Genomic DNA, 15,966 nt, shown 5'->3' with positions numbered 1-15,966 from the left:
TGATCATAGCTTACTGCAGCCTTGATTTCCTGGGCTCAAGCGATCCTTCCACCTCAGCCTCCCAGGTAGCCAGGACTACAAGTACATGGCACCACGCCTGGGTAATTTTTTGGATTTTTTTTTTTTTTTAGTAGAGATGAGGTCTTGCTATATTGCTCAGGCTGGTCTCGAGATCCTGGGTTCAAGCAATTTGCTCTCACAAAGTGCTGGGACTACAGGTTTGAGCCACCATGTCCAGCCAATTAAATAAAATTATTATAAAATAAATTAATTTTATAATAAATGACAACCATTCAAAATAAGTCATATAAGAAACCCTGAAGATCCTTCACCCAGTTCACTAAATTACATTGTGTGTGACAGATTACAGTATCAAACAGCAAGTCTTAGGGCCACACCTGAGGTCTTATCAGGAACTGAAAGCGATCCATCTCCAAGATTTTGAATGCAGAAGTTCCCCTGCTTGGCCACAGTGCCCCCTTCCTTGTCCCTTTCCCCTTCCTGGAGCGTCCTGGGGTAGACTGACTGTGAAAACAGCCCACGCATTCCGCCGTCGGGCCCTGCCCTGCATCCAGCCTGCGGTGATGTCACTTTGTGGCTCTTCTCATCTGGAAGTGGAGGGTATTTCTCTCCACTCCTGAGTCTGGCCAGCCTTGCAACTCACTCTGCCCATTGGAATGTGGAGGAAGTGGCAGGTGCCGGTCCCGAACCTATCCTCAGAAGCTGTCTGCTGGGAAACAAGCCCAGGCGAATCTGCGAGATGAAGAGAGACCACATGGAGCCGGCACCAGTTCGTCTGGTTGTCTCAAACACGTACGAAGCCCAGCAGGATGAGCCGTCGCCACCCCCACATCCCGACTCACAGACTTGTGAGCAAAGGTCAAGGTGGGCTGGTGTCCGCCATGAGGTTGTGTGGTTGTTCAGCCCCGTGTCCAGGTGATGGGCACTTCCCATCCCTCCCCTCTTCCTCATTCTCCCAGTCCATCTCCCTTGCACAGTTTTACATACCTTTCTGTACACACTGATCCCGAGGCAACTGTGTGAGCATAAACTGAGGCAAGAGACCAGCCCAGAAAGGCTGACAGATTTCAAATCCCAGGCCCCAGGTAACCTCGTGGTAAGGGATATTCCTGACCCTGGGTGACAGGTGACACTACAAGTCAAATCGGTAATTCTAATCTCAGTTTAGGTCCCACTGATGTGTTGTTATTCCTGTCTCTTTAAATGACACCTCAGGTGACTCAATACATGGACTTTTTCACTCCCTCCCCTCCGGCCCACTCACCTGCTACTGGGCCTGCTCCATACAAGTGATCTCATATCCAGGAGATGGGGTGCCCCAGCAGGAGTCCCCCTCCTCTCCCTCCTATCTTCTTTAAGCTGTCCCTGCTCCTCACACACCCCACCTTCCTGCATTCTGCTTCATGCTCAGAGCTAGCCAGCTGTTCAGCAAGCACTCGATCAGAGGCTGTTCTATGACAAGGCCATCAGTTCTGCCTTGAGTCACTCTCGAGCTAATCAGTGTGGGTGGCTGGCGGAAAACATGCCTGTAAGAAAGCAAATGACTGGATGGCATCATTGGGACCTCATATAAAGAACAAAGACCCATAGAGACACCAGAAAACAGAGCCGTCCCAGGGAAGCTCTAGAGAGAGAAAATGTCAGCTATGCCTTGGAAGGAAAAAGACCTTTGTCCAGATAGAGAAAGGAAAAAACAGAATATCCATCTATTTCTTGCCTTGTCACTTACGCCCTGCTCCTTTGCAGTCTGGACTCTGCCACCCTCAGCCGCTGACGGGGCTGTATTGACAATCTTCTTGATGCTTTCTGTTGCAAGAGCTCCCAACCCCCTACAGCAGCAGCTCATTCTGTTGACTCCTCCCTGCCTAATAAAGGTCATAGGCACCATTCCTTAGTGCTAGTTGTCACAAGACCTTGCACCAAACACTTTACGTCTTATTTCGCCCTTGCAACAACTCCCATTTACAATGCAGGGAAGCGCTGACAGGGCGCTCAGATAGATGTTCCAGGTTACAAGACCACACTAGCAGAATCATGGCTTCACCCTGAGTCCGGCCAATTCCACACCTACACACAGCCACCCTGCCCCGCGCCATCCCTGCAGCGTGAGTGGCTGAACATTGTCTTCGGCTAGCGCACTGGCCACCCCTTCTTTCTCCCTCTGCTCTCTAAATGTCCTTGACCCCCAAGTTTTCAACAATGACTTCCCATCCCTCACTTCCTTCCTGTGTGATCTCCTTCTCTGGAGATCCCTTACTGCCTTCCTCTCTTTGCAGCCACCTCTCAAATCCCAGAAGCCAGGATGTTACATGTGCAATTTGCCTGCAAGGTGCCTTAATTTGGTTTTCCTAATGGCATCTTAAATTCAACATGGCCAGAATGGATCAGTGTCTTCCTCGAAAACCAATTCCACTTTTTGACATTTTCTCTGAGTCACTGGGCTAAAATTTAGAGAGGGTCACTTGTTTCTGACAGCTCCCTCCCCACATCCTTGGGCCCTCCCCACATCCAATCAATTCCTGTCTGAAATGTCACCTGTAACCGCCCCTCCCTTGCCATTCCCACGGATATCACTTTACTTATTGCTTGTTACTTCTTGCTGGGCCACAGAAACGGCTGGACTCACCTTCCTGTCTCTGGTTTATGTGCCATTCAGAGAACCTCTGAGACATCACCTGACGAATCATTGCCATACTCAGCTTGCAGGATCACACTTCTCTACTCAGGGACCTGCAGTACTTCCCCATTCTTACTGAATAAAGTCCAGATTCTGCCTTTCAGTGTTCTAGCCCCTTATCACATGGGCCGTGAAACCTTCGGCTCCATCTCAGAAGCTCATGGGCAGGTCCTCTCTGCTGTCACACCCAGAGTCAAGAAGGCCTCAGATTCACTCCCCTCACATTTACACTTCCCTGTCTCCTCACAAACTGCTTTCTCTTTCTTCTTAACTCTTCCTGGGAAAATCTTCCCCATTCTTGAAGGTCTTTCTCCACTGTTACCCCTCCATGAAGACCTCCCTGACCCCACGACAAGTGTTTGACCCAAAACACCTTGGCTTTTGCTTATAATATTTGTCTCTGACTTGGGGCACGTGTTTCATTCTCTATTTGAGTGTATGCTCTTTGAGAGTAGGAATGAGGGGCTGTCCGGCCTACCCTGAATCTTGACTCTCGTGAATCAAGTTTTAAAAATTGACTCAAAGGAATAAGTTAGAGTTACAAGAATAAGGTGGTAATGGTGGTTTTAGAATTCAGAAATAATCCGATTAAAAATGTAAAAAATACTCCAAAAGAGTCAGCTGTGGAGGTTTGCTTGTAGTTACCAAGGAGCAAAGACTTTCTGAGAGCTTAACTCCAGTGGGTTTGAGCCTCCCTCTGATTAAAGCATCGGTGCCAATAGTACTGGATCCCTCCAAGAATGTGATGTCTGGGACTTTACAATCATTTGTTTGTGGAATTGTGTGTAGGTCTGAAATGTCAGCCCCGTGGGGAACTAACTTTGAATTTTGTTACATGACTTTCATGGTCACTTCGGGTCATCCAGCTACACTCTGTGGTGTATACTTTGGCACATCTGCTCTTGAAAGATATGATTATATGTAACTCTGACAAATATATCAGAAGTGTGTTTTAATTTTTTGCCCTTTAGATTCAATGAACCAATTCCTAAGAGAACCCTACATGTTTCTTTAGAAGATCTAACCAATTGAAACTACCTTATGAGAAACCCTCTACCTGAATTCCCTCATTCATTCAAAATTATGTTTAAACCCATATTGTCCACATCCATTTCTTTTTTTAACATGAGGAGACATCATAAGAAACTAAATAACAGTTTGAGTCACGGCAACAGAGTCCAACTTTCCTTCCAAGAGGCCAAGTTGTTTTAGCAGAAAAGGATATTGGCCCCAAAACTCATACTAGGTCCACCGGCAGCAAACACAGAATGGTGCCGTCACTCTAGGAAGCTGGCTGTTCCATATTTTTATACTAGATTTAAGGTTCAAGATTTCATGTTGGCATTCATAAATGCAAACACACAAGTAAGCAAACAGAAAGAAGAGTTTTTTAGTTCATATTTTCTTCTCCCATTCTTTCTCTCTCTCTCTCTGTCTGCAAATGTTTCAATCACATAGGTTTGACCGCATAGCTGTGTTGTCTTACACCATTCTCCTCTATGTAAAGATGTAAAGCACCTCTGCACTTTTTTTTTTTTTAAAAGACAAAGTCTTACTCTGTGGCTCAGGTTGGAGTGTAGTGGCACAATCTCGGCTCACTGAAACCTCTGCCTCCTGGGTTCAAGTGGTTCTCCTGCCTCAGCCTCCCGAGTAGCTGGAATTACAGGTGTGCACCACCACACCTGGCTAATTTTTGTATTTTTAGTAGTGGGCGGGGGGTGGTCACCGTGTTGGCCAAGCTGGTCTCGAACTCCTGACCTCAGGTGACCTGCCCGCCTCAGCCTCCCAAAGTTCTGGGATTACAGGCCTGACCACCCCGAGCGGCCATCCACTTGGTTTTGAGAGCAGCGACAGCGGCCGTCTGTTCACACTGCCCCAGGGAGAAGGGTTGCTTGCTGGCTTACTGCCCTCACCTCCCACTGGACCCTGCAGGTGCTGAGGCCTCAGGCGCCCTTGCTGCCCGTCACCACAGCCATCTCATCCATTCCAGGGCTGTAAATATGCTGATGACTCAGTTTTTTGTCCCTAGAGTTGTACATCCAGGGAATATGGCAATTCCCTCTTCCCAGCTGCCGCCGCAAGAGTGGGGTCCCCTGTGCCCCGGCCCAGCCCCATGGGCCCCCTTGCCGCCCCCACCGCCCCTGCCTGGCCTGGATGTTGGCAATGGTGGTTTTCCAGTGCCCACCCCCGCCCCCCCGCTGCCCATCCTTTCCCTTACCCCTTTCAGCCTGTTCCTTACTAAGAAGCCACCGCAATGTTGGTGAGAAAGTGGATCAGATGTGCCACAGCCTCAGGCCGCGTCAAAGTCTAACCACCTCCCGAAAACCTGATTTGGTTCCCAGCTCCTGCTCTGATCTCGCCTCTATTTGGAAACCACCGTCCCCACATGGGTCACCTCTCAGTCACCCCATCCTCTGGCTCACCCCCGAGGCCACTGCCAATTGGGGGTACCCGTCCACAGCATAGATGGCGCTGCCTCCAGCACCTGCGCTGCCCGAGGGTCTCCTGGCCATGGCCTGGGGGTCCAGGCAGCCGTGGCCACCGCATCCTCCCTCAGCGCTTCCCACGGCTCTCCCATGCGCTCCCCTACGGCTCCCGGACAGCTCCACCATGCCCTCCCCACGGCTCTTCACGCTCTCCCCAAGTGTTGCCCACGCCCCCCCAGGGCTCCCCCAAGTTCTGCCCACACTCCCCCACGGCTCCCCCACTCCCTCTCCACGTGCTCCCCACGTGCTCTGAGGAGCCTGGGCAGGTGGAGCCGGGTTGCCCCGGGGACTCATTCAGAGGTGAGCACACCTTCTTGTACTTTTCCCTTGTTGTTTCCTCTCCCTCCTTCTCCTCCTGGAAATGCCTCCCGAGGAAATCACTCAAACCCTTGTCTCAGGGCCATGGCAGGGGTCTCCTTTCTTACAGGGCTGGCTGCTTCCTCAGTCAACGCTTCTCTGGCTATCTATTTATCTAAAATGAAAACTCCAGCCGTTGCCTCAGTATTTCATAGCCTCCTTTCCCATGTTGTTGTCACTCTTTAAAGTACTACCTATTTCACACACTCATAGTGTCCACTGTATCCCCCTCCTACCAGAGTGTGACATGGATGGTAATGTCAGCCTTCTTCACTCCTGGTTAAGCAGACTTGAGAAAAGGGCCTGGCATACAGTAAGCATTCAGTAAATGCTTTGTGAATCCTGTGTCTTCACAAAGTGGGATATCTCTTTTTAAACAGAGATAACATTGCAGAATCTTGGAGTTGGAAGAGACCTCAGATGGTGTTGAGTCCTGTTTTCTCCTCAGAGCAGAAATCCTGGGACGCCATTCTGGTCCGATTGTCCGTCTTTTCTCCTGTCCTTGAGCTATTCTAACGACAGACATTTGCGGCTCCACACCGCCAGGCCCTCTGTTAGAGCACTTGGTTAGCTCGGCTCAACAAATGCTGCTCTGAGAACACTGACTCCCGTGTCAGGAGGTTATCTGCCCCTGGTGCTCCCAGAGGGCCAGCTCAGGCCTCTTCTTGTTATCCAGGGGACTGCAGTGACATGGGAGGCCCTTGCTGGGGCTGCGGGGAAGGGGTTCCAGCCCTACTGAGAAGTCCTCTGGAAACACCTTGCTGTGGATTTCAGAAGTTTTCGGGCAGCTAGATTACTACTGGCAGTGAGCCGGGGACGAAGCTGATGCTGTGGGTGACAGAAAGCAGAAAGACAGAAGGAACCGGGGACTTTGGTGAACCAGAGAATACTTAGCTCCTCCAGCCATGAAGCAGGCCCCACCACAGGGCTTACAGTCCTAAGAGCCACTGGGTTTCCTTGTTCATTAAACTAGGTTAATTTGGGTTTTCTACATCCTAAAGGACACCAAGTCAGTGTGCAGAGGGACCCTGTAGACAGGTGTCCAAAGAATAAGCCGACAATCATGGAATTTCTGATGACACCACCGACACGTGGGATGGAGGCCGCCTTCCCAGGGCACCCCTATACTCAAAACAACGAATCCTGGCTCTTATTCACCCCTTTGGATTTCATAAGCAAGTGGTAAGTAGAAAAATAGAGAGAGTAGCTTCATTTTATTTTCAATACATCAACTGAGTGTATTAATACTTGTATCTACTTCCACATGTAAGAACTCTATTACATAAATTTGAGAATAATCTGCTCTTTGCTATTTAGACTTTATTTACTTTCACTGCGGATTACCAATTGTTCCTACAGTTTGCGTTTTATAGTTTAAATCGCTTTACACTTGATCTTATAGGTAACAAAAAGTTCTCAATAATTACAAACAACTGTGTTGATTTAATGTACTCCAAGAATCTCATGGACACAGTCCAAATTATAATTCAAAATTGAAAGTGGTATATTGGGCTAAACTGTCCAGCACCTAAGGAAGTAACAATGACTTACTTTTATTGTCTGGGGTCACAGACACATAAAGTTGATGTACCTGACTAGAAAATTAATCGTGGTATATCTTTTATATCTTCAACATCACTATGAATCTTCCATTTTTTAAGTGACATGGAAACATTCAAATTGGGACATGGAGTCTAAGAGTGACGGGCTACTGGAGTCCACACCCTGTTGAGGAAATCCACACCTTCAGTGGCCAGCTCTGTTTTGGTTTTCAAACTTTAAGCTCCCTTGTATCCCCAAAATATATGAATGAAAACAAATCAATGTATTTACTTATTTATTTTTATTTTCTTTATTTATTTGAGATGGAGTCTTGCTCTGTCGCCCAGGCTGGAGTGTGTTGTCCTGTTCTCGCCTCACTGCAACTTCCGCCTCCTGGGTTCAAGCGATTCTCCTGCTTCAGCCTCCCGAGTAGCTGGGATTACAGGCACACACCACCTTGCCTGGCGAATTTTTGTACTTCAATAGAGACAGGGTTTCGCCATGCTGGCCAGGCTGGTCTGGAACTCCTGACCTTAAGTAATCTGCCTGCCTCAGCCTCCCAAAGTGCTGGGATTACAGGCATGAGCCACCGCGCCTAGCCCGAGTCAACGTAGTTATAATATGTGAATTGTCTGCACACCTTTTCCAAGCACTGGAAAAAAAGAAGGAAAAAAAAAAAAAAGAAAGAAAGAAATAGGTCCATGAATGAGGTAAGCAGAGTTGGACCCAAATACTTGGATGCCTTCTCAACAATTTCTTCCAAATGGCTTCCCGAAATTAGCTCTGCACGACCCATCTTTCTTGGGGGGTGGGGAAGCGATTACTTTCTAAAAGCCACATTAAAGTGTATGTTCTATATCACGATGGCAGTTAGGGGAGGGGAGGCGTCTACAGCTGACTTGGGGAGGTTTTAATCACTGAACTATGCACAAGTGGGGCTGGGGCAGGAAGCAGCAGGAAAATGAGGCACCTTCTGTAGAACCCAGCCAGCCTGCAGGCGTTCCTGATCTGAGGAAAACACTTTAATTAATATGTAAAACAGCAGTGGGGAGAAAAGCAAGGTTAATTTCCAAACCACATCACTACCAGCGGCATTTGGGTTATGAAACCTTGGGAAACTTCTAGGAGATCCTGTTTGAAGGCACAGAGGTGCTTTTGTGTGTGAGCAGCTTCCGAGATGCTCAAAAGCTCTTTTATCTGCCCCCTGCAGTGGTATTGCTCTTTCTGTTCTTAAAAACACTGCCTTTGACTGGCAGGCTGTTGTTTTTAATTTGCAGCGCACCCTCCATTTTTGTTTGGAACCTGCCTGAAAGCAGCGTTTAGGAGAGAAAGAGCTGTTTGATTTCCTTTGTTGCGGCTTTCTTAGCTGCTGGCTACCTTTGGAATGTGTGACACAGGCCGTCTCTCCGGTTAGGAAAATGTTCTGCACTTGCCTGGGGTGAGACTGTAGCTCATTTCCTGGGTTGAGGTCTAAATTCCTGAGCAAAGTGTATCAAATACTCGCTGTGCCAAGGACCAGTGTCTGGTGGAGACAGCGGATTCTCCAAGGTCAGGGAAGTGAAGAAACAGCTGACAAGTCTTTCCCTAGCTTGAGCAGAAACAGCTCCATTCAGTGCTTGAACAATTAACTCAATTAGAGGATGTGCAGCTTTCTAAAGACGCGTCCACTGCGAGCGTGTGGGCCTGCGTTTCCTGCCTCCCTCTCCTCATGGATACCTCAAAAGCAACATATCTGAAAAGCAGTCCTTTTAGCTACCCTGTCTAGGAGAAGTCAGAGGCTTGAGGACGATACTGTGTTCCTCCCACTGCTTGGTATCCCACCAGCACCAGCTCCTGGCCATTAGACACTCGCATCTTTCAAGCAGGGAAGAGGACATGTTTGGGGGGTCACAGACTCCTTTGAGAATTAAAATTTACCCCAGGAAGAAAATAATATCTGCACATATCAAGATCAGCACACATTTTCAGGGGTTTTCCCACACCTACTCTGAGCCCAGTTAGGATTTCTATACTAAAACCAGTCTCTGTCCCATTTCCTCTGGCACGGCCCTACATGCAGCCCCAGGCATCACTTGCATTTAGCCTGGAGGGTTAACTTCGACTTCCCAGCTCCTGGCACAGTTTCCTTCTCCATCTACCATGGAGGCCATAGTGGTCTCCACATTCCCAAGCGCTCACCCATGGCCTTTAGAAGAAAGTCCAAACACCAACTTGGCACTCGAAGTCTGAGGAATTCTTCATCCCTTGCTCCAGGCACATGAAATGCCTGTGTTTCCCTGAGCAAACGTTTCTCCTGTGGCCTTCCAGTTTCTCCCAGTACATCCTGTGGACTATTGTGGAGGATTTGCATTGCAGTGTGCACCTCTCAGGTCCACGTTGGAGTGCCCTGCCAGGTCCACGTTGGAGTGCCCTGCCTCCATCTCCCTCTGCGCGGTCCACTCAGCTCGGTGGTGTCACTGGTGGCTGAGCTTTCGCCTCTTTCCCTTCACTGGAAGACTCCTCAGTCAGAGTCTGGGTCTTCATCTCTAAACCCCCCAGGGCAGCAGCAGCCTCTGATTTTGACATAGGAGGAGATTAGGACTGCAGCTTGTAGGGAGGTGGTGACCCACGGCTGGACTTCTTTTGAAGCTGACTTTTGTAGCAAGTACAGTGTTCTAACTTACATTAAATACATATGTGGGGTGGCTTGATATGACGATGGAGAAGATCCCACATTGCACAAGGTTGGAGCTGAAGCCCCAATCCTCACCCTGCAGCTGTAGCGCACAGCCTCACAGTTATGTGCACAGCCACATGTATGTAATATCTGGCATGTAACAGGTGCTTGTTCAATATTTGTTGGATGAATAGATGAGTGACCCTAGAAAAACATAATGCAGACCTATGGGTAGAAGAAGCAAAGAACCCAGGAATTTCCTGGAAGTTAGGCGTTCCAGCCCACTTCTGTCCACAGCCATGTGATCTCTCTCTCTCTCTCTCTCTCACACACACACACACACACACACACGCACCCCTGCACCCATGAGCCTCCCCACTTTGTCAGGGATAATGATTCACAGGTTATGCCACATCTTCTAATTTCTCCATTTCTTTACATTCGCTTTTTCACTCCATTTGTAGGTACACAGCAACCCCCGTATCCTGCAACGACCCCTGCTCCAGGCCTCACATGAACCACCTGCTGTCTACACTCAGCAGCCCTGGTCCAAAGGCAAACACAGTCCTGATCGCTCTCCCCACCACCCCGCCCCGCCCCAGGACAATTGATCCTAGCATCTCTTATTCATGCTCCAGCTTTCTCTTGGCTCCACTCTGTGCTGAAACAGCTAACCCTCTTGACTGGCAGATTCAAGGAACTTTTTGAGTCCAGGGCCTCCAACCTTGTGTCTTCACAAGGTTTGCAGCCTCTGCAAAGCCGGCTGCCGCGTAGGTGGGCTCTCTCCCTCCACTCCCTGTCTTCTTCATTCTCTGGTCCTCCGCATCACCCTTCAGGGTCATTCTTTCCCAGCTCACTTAGCGAATGTAAGAAAGTGTTTCATTTTCAGTCTTTCAAATCTTTCTTCAAATACTTCGTATTCAATCATTTCCTCCTCTTAGATAAGAGTTTTGTGTTGTTTTGAGTACAGTGTTATCCAATGGCTAGATCCACACCTCTAGCCAACTCACTCCTCTGTGGCCCAGACTCTTTTTGCCAACTGTTTGACTCTCGTGTATAAATGACAGGCAGCTGCATACGTCCACATGTCCAGCTGTCTGTTCCGTAGTGGGTCACTTATGGGGTCAGACTGTACATCTGCCTATTTCACTTCAAATTGCCTCTTTCTTGCAAGCATTAGAGGGTATCTTGTTTCACATGCAAATAAACACAGAACAAAACTAAAAACAACCTCAAAGGAATTTCTGTGTTGAAGAGATTTTAATGGTGAAATAATTAAGTTTACTTGTGGTTAAAAAGTAATTGTAAATTTTTTATTAAAAAAACTCAAAACTATCTTGCCGTATTTTTCTTTTATTATAATCAAAGTTTAGGCAAGAAAAGGGGTATCTATTGGCTCATGAAATTAACAATTCCGTGGATCGACCTAGAACAGTGCTTTTCGAATTAAGTATGAGGCCCATCCAGAGAGCTTGGGAACAGATCTCATTGAGTCAGCTCCGTCTTCCAGAGTTTCTAATGCAGTGAGTCTGGGGGGCGGGGGTGAGAATTCGAATTTCCAGCAAGGCCATGAGGCTGCTGCTGCTGCTTTGGGGGCTCCACTTTGAGAACCACTGACCCATAGCATCAGGCACCACAGGACCCAGATGGTCAATGATATCCGGAGAATCAAGTCTCCTTTTCCCCAGTGACACAGAAAGCTCCTGGCACTCCCAGACTCACATCCTCTCTGGAGTTGGTAATTTCCAAAAAAGATCTTTCCAACTTCCATAAAAACTTCAGAACTGTGACTCTGGCTCTACATGAGCTACCTGCTTACCCCTGGGCCAATCACTGATGCTCCCTGTGGGGTAACCTGATTCCCTGGCCTGGGTCACATGACTCGCCTTGTGGTGGGCAGGCTCCCTTTGTGACTGACAGCTCTCCTGCCTGCCCCACATTCAGAGTCCTATCTAAAGGAAGGAATGTAGGGTAAATAGAGTGCATTTTTAAAAATATATTCCAATCTATATATCTATCTACCTACCTACCTACTTGTCTGCCTACCCACCTATTCATCTAGGCCAGTTACTTAATCTCTCTGAACCTCATGTTATTTATCCAGATAAGTGATTCTATAATACTTACCTTTCAGGACCATTGTGGGGATTAGAAATATCACCTGCTTAAAACAGCCAGCATATTGCCTGCCACATGAACTATGTAGAATAAATGATAGCTAGATATGAAGAGGAAATTGCTTCATCCTTGACCCTGTCTCCCCCAGTAAGGGTGGTTCATTAGGTGTCTGGCACCAGATAGGGTGGAGCCAGATTGAGGATGCTCACCCTATCACTTGTCCTCACTCATCTCTGCCTCCTTGACCAGTGACTATGACCTCTCCATCCACTCATGTGAATATGGAGGTTTTTCCATTGGAAAATGATGCATATATTTCAGAAACACCCATCACATATCTGCAGCCCATCGGTGAGAGGTGCAGGGGCACATGGAATGCTCCTTCCTGCTGCTAAGTTCATTTTTTTTTTTTTTTTTTTTTAAGACGGAGTCTCACTCTGTCGCCCAGGCTGGAATGCAGTGGCCGGATCTTGGCTCACTGCAAGCTCCACCTCCCGGGTTCACGCCATTCTCCCGCCTCAGCCTCTCGAGTAGCTGGGACTATAGGCACCCGCCACCACGCCGGGCTAATTTTTTGTATTTTTAGTAGAGACAGGGTTTCACTATGTTTGCCAGGATGGTCTCGATCTCCTGACCTTGTGATCCGCCCACCTCAGCCTCCCAAAGTGCTGGGATTACAGGCGTGAGCCACTGCTAAGTTCATTTTTGTGTGACTTTCATCGTTTGTTCCCTGTTGAAGCCTTCTCCAAGCTTCGGGTGTTCACAAGTCTCCAAGGGCTCTGTGAGATTAGAACTTCCTTCCTCTTTCAGCTGATAATTACAGCTCTATCGTTCTCCCTTGTAGGTCTTTTCTTGAGCTCCAAGACCGAGTGTTCCTACAGTGGAGCTTCTATTCGAGCAATTAGGGCAGTCAGTTGTATTGGAGAAGGGATGAGTTAACTACCTCTATCTCCTTTGCTACTTGATTCTGGGCTCCTACATATCACAGCTACCTGGAGGATAATGATAATGATAATAACTATTATTTACTGAGCTTATGATGCCCTAGGCAAGATTCTTTTTTCAGTGAATTCTCCCAAAGCCTAGAAGGTAGCTACTCAATTTTACAGATGAGGAAACTAAGGCTGTGCAAGATAAATGCCTCCTCTAAAATCACACAGCAGTACAAGGTGTGGCACAGCAGGAGGGCCAGCGGAGTTGCGACTCCAGCCCAGCCTGTGAATGCAGACTTTAGGTGTAACCTGCACTGTTCTTGCAGCTCTCTTTGAACCTGGATTGAAGTTTTCCCACAAAGAACTGGGGAACATTAAATTGTTGATGTTGTTGTTGTTGTTGCTCTAAATTGGATTACATATAAATTCTCTTTCCCTCCAATATTCTGTGAGATTTTGGCAGTCAATGGAGACTCACTGCCTAATTGTTGCCATGGGTGATTTTCTCAAATCACTGCTCCGGGCCCAGGGCCATCAGAGCAATTCACCACACTGAAGAGATGCCTTTGTTAGTCCAAAGGCAACCTCAGGTAATCCACCGCTTGACCCACCTCTGATTTTAAGCACCAAATTAATTTTAGACGTTGCATAAAGAGAGGTAGATCCTCCTGTTTTCTTTGGGAGTGGCAAGTGAGCAGCTCAGCTGGAGTGTGTCCGGGCTCTGCCTGTGTCCCTGTCCTCACCCTGTCTCTGCTTTCACCAAGCAGGAGCTGCGTTTGGGGTCAGCCAGGGCTTTCTCACCTCTGGAGATTCCTGGTCCAATGTCATTGGCAAGCACATGACTCGGGAGAGCCTGAAGATTAAAACACTGGACTTCGAATTCCAAGAAGTCCTATCATCATCTATCAGGGAACTTAGCAATATCACTTCCTTTCATAGCAGATATATTTATGTGCTTGACTTTCATTTTAATGGTTTATAAAAGCTAAAAACAATTGCAGTTTGGGGCGCCCTACGTGGTTTTATGAGTTCCCTTCAATTCTGCTATTGTCCCTTAATGAAGTAAACAAACCCAATGGGCAGATGAATGAATGCTCCCAACCTAATTAAATCTAACATTTGAGAATAAAATAATAATAAATATGTAATCTTATTTCCATTTGGAACCAACTAGAGCTTCTTTGAAATTTGGGGCTATTTGGAAAGTATTATAGATCACAAATAGATGGAACCGCAATGGAAACACATTACCGCTCCAAGAAGATTGAAAGTAGCCCTCCCGTAAACCTAGTGTTGTATCTCTGTACTTGTGAAGGAAAAGACTCTACTTTGACCGGAGTGGGCTCTGTTGAATAATGTTGAAAATGCACATCTGAATGAGGCTGCATTAGGCTGTCCCAGGGGGAGAGCAAATCAGAAGTTATGTTGTTCATGCAAACCATTTTATCTGGCCACCTTTCTAACATGCTTATTTTTCATTTTCCTCTTTTTCTCCCTTTTTTGGGGGGCTGGGGGGTGGGATATTACCTAGGGAGAGGGGAAGCCAATCACCATTTGACTGTGTGTTGAATTTAAGGAAGCCTAGAGGGGAAAAGAGGAAACCTTATGATTGAATTTTGCCTACTAATGAAAGTTCATATAAATCAAGGCTCACATAGCTCTTATATGAATAAAATATTATACCTGGAGGCAGGAGGATGTGATCTATTTTACTATCTGTATTAATCTGCAAATTTGCTGTTCAAGGCTGCGGCCACACATCACTGTGGAGAAAAGACATTCCCTTCTGCGTTGCTGTTTTCTCAGGTCCAGAACATTCTCTTTCTTTAGTACGACACATGTCTTTTTTCTGATAAACACCTGGCTTCACTTTTTGTAAGGTTTGCAAAATTCGTTAGGCATATTCAGGTTCAGAGGTTGGTAAAGTGCTTGAACCATATCTTTAGGTGATTACCGTCCTGCACTCTGCATTTTGTAATTACGATGCTTTACTCAGTTGTAGTCAGGTCAAACAAGTGACAATGATAAAGACCATTGTGGAGGCAGCACAGTCACTGACTGGACCTACAAACACACTGGCAGGGCTGTTTGCCTTACAATCTGGGCTTTATGATTAAAGGAAACGTCAATGCTTAAGCCCAGACCTTTGGTGAGGCAGTTATCATGAACTCTGGAAGATTCAATCCATTAAATATTTTAGTTTGTTCCAATCAAACAGTGTTCATGACCTACTTTGACAGGTATTCGGGATGTGCAGTCAGGTGATTTTTCTTTTAAACTATCTTATCAACCAAGCAGATTCTTCCATGTGGCCATCTGCTCAGTTTTGCAGCCCTCAGCTGTTCTTGGAGCTGGAAAAAAATTCTCCTGTGGAAAAATCAATGTACTTCTCTCACAGACATGGAGATTTAATATGTTACAGGAATAGATGCAGTAGAAATAACTAGATTGATAACCCTGGTTATATCTCCATTTGATTGAGAGATCTTAGGGTAAATAAAATATGGCTCAATTTACAGTCAGATTACTTAGGTTGTTATTTTAATAACTAATTCAGTAATTTTAGAAAGTAAGAGAGTAAACTTATGGCATTTTTACACTAAAATAGGTTTCAGACATCCTTCATGTAGGTAATGTCTTGTTGAGACTATTTTCCTGGTGTTTTTGAAACTGTGGTTCTGTTTGTAGTTTCATAAGAGCTTTGAATTTGGCTCCGTTTGGGGTTCAGCAAATTAGTGTAGTTTGTTCTGGTTTTTATTTGAGGTTCTGCTTGGGACGAGTCCCGGGAATGGACGCCATGTTTGTGAACAGGGCCCACTTTCATCTGAGCATGTCAGTCACAGGAAAAGTCAGATTGGCAGCAAGCCCCCACCAGCACCCCCACCACATCTGCACTCACACCCACCCCTCCATGTTGGCTCCAGAGGTGAGAGCTGGTTTCTCTTTCACCATTTTGGGGTGAGCCTAGTGAAAGACAGCCAGGGTGTCCATCAGTGGATACATATAGAGATAAAGATGGCTGACTTCCGTTCCCTACCCCAGCACACCTGCTGGCAGGATCCGGGCGCATAGCCGTCAGCACTGTGTTTTGCCGTTGGACCAGTGTGGGGTGTCAGTCACTGACTGGAGGGGGCGGATCAGGATCCAGCAAGGCCTCCTAGTGCCAGACAGTGTGCT

At 47.0% G+C, this 15,966-nt stretch overlaps 1 long non-coding RNA gene across 1 annotated transcript; it reads right to left on the bottom strand.

Annotated features, from left to right (window-relative positions):
* Window positions 1–7,659: 7,659 nt before the first annotated feature.
* LOC105546550 lies at window positions 7,660–9,436 on the bottom strand. The gene is made up of 3 exons (XR_001007114.1): window positions 9,160–9,436; window positions 8,517–8,671; window positions 7,660–7,735 (listed from the first exon to the last, which is right to left on the bottom strand). It is a non-coding gene; the product is annotated as an uncharacterized LOC105546550 (long non-coding RNA).
* Window positions 9,437–15,966: the final 6,530 nt, after the last annotated feature.

This window comes from Mandrillus leucophaeus, unplaced genomic scaffold (genome assembly GCF_000951045.1).
Source record: "Mandrillus leucophaeus isolate KB7577 unplaced genomic scaffold, Mleu.le_1.0 Scaffold363, whole genome shotgun sequence".
Lineage (NCBI taxonomy): Eukaryota > Metazoa > Chordata > Mammalia > Primates > Cercopithecidae > Mandrillus > Mandrillus leucophaeus.
This window is presented reverse-complemented; position numbering and strand designations above follow the sequence as displayed.